General features: G+C 36.4%; 1 pseudogene; it reads left to right on the forward strand.

Moving 5' to 3' along the window:
• Positions 1-3,238: 3,238 nt before the first annotated feature.
• Positions 3,239-3,926, forward strand: part of LOC102847351 — a 20,044-nt pseudogene continuing 19,356 nt past the window's right edge.

A 3,926-nucleotide genomic window follows, 5' to 3' on the forward strand; every position in this document is an offset into this window, starting at 1 on the left:
GAAAAATTCCCATTACAAATAAAATAAATATTTCATTACAAAAATAATACAATGATTCAGGGGGAAAAATCTTATTTGTATTTATATTCATTATATGTTTTGATAATTCTAAAATGACTTCACTGTTTTTTAAGTGTATTGAAAGGAATATTAAAAATACCATTTTTTACTATTATTTTATTCATTTAAGTCATTCTTGAATTAAAGTATTAATTTGAGTCTCAGGTAATTTTAAATAAAGAAAATTGGGAAGAAATAAATGAACAAATGTGAGATATGTCTCTATTTAGAAGTCTTATTGTAACTATCTCCCATAACAAGGGAAATATACAAAACTTATGTTCTTCAAATTTTGCCTTTCAAAGACATGTTATTGTTGTTGTTAAGTACCATTGATTCTAGCACGACTCATTGAGACCCTATGAACAAAAGATGTGAAATCAGTCCTATCCTGTGCCATCCTTACACTTTCTGACAAAGAAGAGCCCTTTGCAGCAGTCACCATGTCAATCCACCTGGTTGAGGGTCTTCCTCTCCTTCGCCGACCCTCCATCTTTTCCAACATCATGTTGCTCTCCAAGGCATATCTCCTAGTAACATACCCAATGTATGTGAGGCAAAGCTTCATTATTTTTTCCTCTAAAGAGCACTCCGGCTGCACCCTCTCTAAGACATATCTGTTCTTTCTCTTAGGCATCCATAAGATGTTTAGTGCTCTTCTCCAACACCACAGCTCAAAGGTGTCAATTCTTTTTCTGCCATTCTTATTAATTGTCCAAGTCTCAGATGCATAGCTAGTAACTGGTAAGACTATGGCTTGAATGAGACACACCTTAGTCCTCAAACTGACATCATTACTCCTCAATAATTTGTAAGAGTCCCTAACTGCAGATTTTTCCAGTGCAATGTGTCTCCTCATTTCCTGCTGTTTGTGCCAAGAGCGTTAATTGTGAAATCCAAGCAAGATGAAGGATCTTAAATTTTTCCTATTACTCTGATCTGAGGTTAACTATGAATGGAGATTAATTGAGATTGAAGAGTTGATCCAATAGTGGTGATTTTTGTTTTCTTCATATTAAGATGCAATTTATATTGAAGGCTTTGGTCTTTGGACTTCTTTAGTAAATTGTTTAAATCTTCTTTAGTTTCTAAAAGCAAGGCTGTGCCATATGAATATTATGAACCTTCTATAATCTTGATGCCACATTTTCTTCACATGGTTCAGTTTCTCAGATTATTTTCTCAACAAGACGAAATTGAAATGGAGAAAATATACAATCCTGACATAGAGTTTTCCCAATTTTAAAGCAGATCATATTCTTTTACTGTGTTCTTGGTCTAGGCATAGGTTTTGCATGAGTGCAACTAAGTGTTCTGGGATTCCCATTCTTCTTAACGTTGTCTGTAAATTTTTTTGATCACACTTTTAAATGCTTTTGCACAGTCAATAAAAGTAAATAAACATCTTTCTGATAGTCTTTGCTTCCAGAAAAAGATCCATCTGACATCAGCAGTGATATCATTCATTTTTCTTCTGAATTCAATTTGAATTCTTCATAGTTCCTTGTCAATGTACTATTTCAAAGTAATCTTCAGCAAGATTTTACATTTGAATAATACTAATGATATGGGTGGATAATTTCAGCAAAATATCAAATTATTCTTTTTATTTTTTTTTAAATGAGGACAAATACATACAAAGGTAACTAGCTTACAAATTTCTTGGCATTATTGAGTAATAATATTTAGGATAAATTCTTTTGTTTGTTGAAGTGTTTCAGTTCATATTCTTTCCATTTCTTGGGCTTTGTGTTTTGCTAATGCTTTCAAAAAAACAAACTTTCTCCTTTTTTGTTTTTGTTTTTGGTTCTTCACTGTATGCTATTTCCTGAAACAGTTCAATGATGGCCAATAAATTTTGAATTTCATGATGTTGTTGCTGTTAGGTGACATTGAGTCACTTGTAACCCATAGCGATCATATGTAGCAGCTAGCTCTGGAGCCTGCTTTGTCCTGCACCAGTCTCACCATCCCCATAGCCCCAGTTACTGTATCAATCCATCTCATCTGGAGTCTTCCTCTCCTGTACTGTCCCTTCACCCTTCAAAGCATGATTTCCTTCTCCAAGAATCGGAGAAAAGACGAAGATGTCAATGATGTTATTTTCTTTCAATCTACAATCAACAGGCATTGTTGCAAAAATAAAAAAAATAAAAGACCTGTTGCACTGGAAAAATCTACTGTCAGGCCTTTTTTAAGAGCACTAAAGAGGAAGTTTGTAGCCAAGGTGAACCTAATTCAAGCTATAAACTAAGACATTTTTGATTGCTTTGTATGCATTTGTAGGTTGGACAATGAATGAGGAATACCTAGGAAGACTCTACAACTTCCCATTGTGGTGCTGGCGATGAGTACTACATATACCACAGACTGCTGAAAGAACACACAAATCCATCTTGAAAGTGAAACTATCAAAGTACTCCTTAAAGATAAGGATGATGAAACTGTGTCTCACATACTTTGGAGAATATCAACCTCTTCTCCATCTATCATGATGCTTCCAGCTGGCCCAGTGGTAAGGATCTTTTTTTTCTTGATGTTGAGATACATTCCATAATGAAGTCTAAAAATTCCTATTTCTCAGAATAATATCCTTATCAGAGAACAGGATATTCAAGGTATTTACAGACACAGGAAAAGGGAAATACAAGTTAAATTCCTGAGAACTTGAAAGAAGTCTAATACAATGTATTTGTTGATTTTTTGACAACTGTTTCACGGGTGTTGATTATAAAGCCAAGTTTGAGCCTCACTAATTTTATTTTATTTTATTTTGTGTTGTTTTGGTTTTTCCCTCTCAACATTTCTTTCAACTCTATGTTAAAATAAATTTATAAAAATGCTAGTGTGGTTTCTGTTAACTTTTGGAAGGTTTACAGCATAGTGAAGAGTGAGAGAGCAGAAAGTTGTGTAGATATTTATTTTTTAAAAATAATCTCATCACAGATTGAGTTATAATAAGGAAATAGTCTTAGACTAGACAGATTACTTACGTTATTGTTGGTTTTGTTGTTAAATGCCTTCAAGTAGAGCACGACTCATAGCGACCCCATGAACAAAAGGCTTGAAGCCCCTCTACAACTATCGATATTTATCAAAGTTCATAATTTCAGAGGCATGCTATTTAGGAAGTGGATATTCTTGGTAAATTTCTTATGGGTGATATAGAGACGGAAGCATGAGGGAATGGAGAAGGAAAACAGGCTACAAGGGCATAGTAAGCATAGTTAATTCGTTGCTGCATGAAATGCAGCCATCTGGGGGTCCTTTCCTCTGCAGCTGTGGGGACATCCCAGGTGTCAAGCAAGGCAAGAGACTTTAGTGTGCAGAACATTGGACTCAGGGAAGAATTTCTTTGCCTCCAAGTGACACAGGACTGACCTGAGAGCCTCTACATACAGCCTGCCCAGCTGAAGTCTGATCTCCTGTCACACCAGAGACAAAGGAGCACACCATGCTGCAAGAGAGAAGGCCAGGAGAGGCAGGGGCTCTGTGTAGAGAGCAAACACTCTTGATTGCTGTGTGGAGAAAGGATGAGGAGTCAGTGGGGTTGTAAATAACTCCATCTGGGGTTCCTTGCCTCTGTGGCTGCAGGGCCATCCCAGGGGCAAAACAGAACAAAGGATTTTAGTACATCAAGCAGAGGAAAAAGGATTTTTGTAACTCTTTGGAAGAGAGAGGGAGGGCTGACTTGAGACCCTCTGCATGCAGGCTGCTTGAGTTAGCAGCCCTGATCTCTAATCTCCTGTCACTCCAAAGACAAAGGAAGATATTAAGTTCCAGGAGAAAGGTACATAAGAAACTGCTTGAGGAGAGACCTGCTCTCATACCACTCAGCCACTTCATGTATAAAGGAGGCTTATAGA

Source organism: Elephantulus edwardii, unplaced genomic scaffold (assembly GCF_000299155.1).
Source record: "Elephantulus edwardii isolate Elephantulus edwardi_28Jun2011 unplaced genomic scaffold, EleEdw1.0 scaffold00119, whole genome shotgun sequence".
NCBI classification, from domain to species: domain Eukaryota; kingdom Metazoa; phylum Chordata; class Mammalia; order Macroscelidea; family Macroscelididae; genus Elephantulus; species Elephantulus edwardii.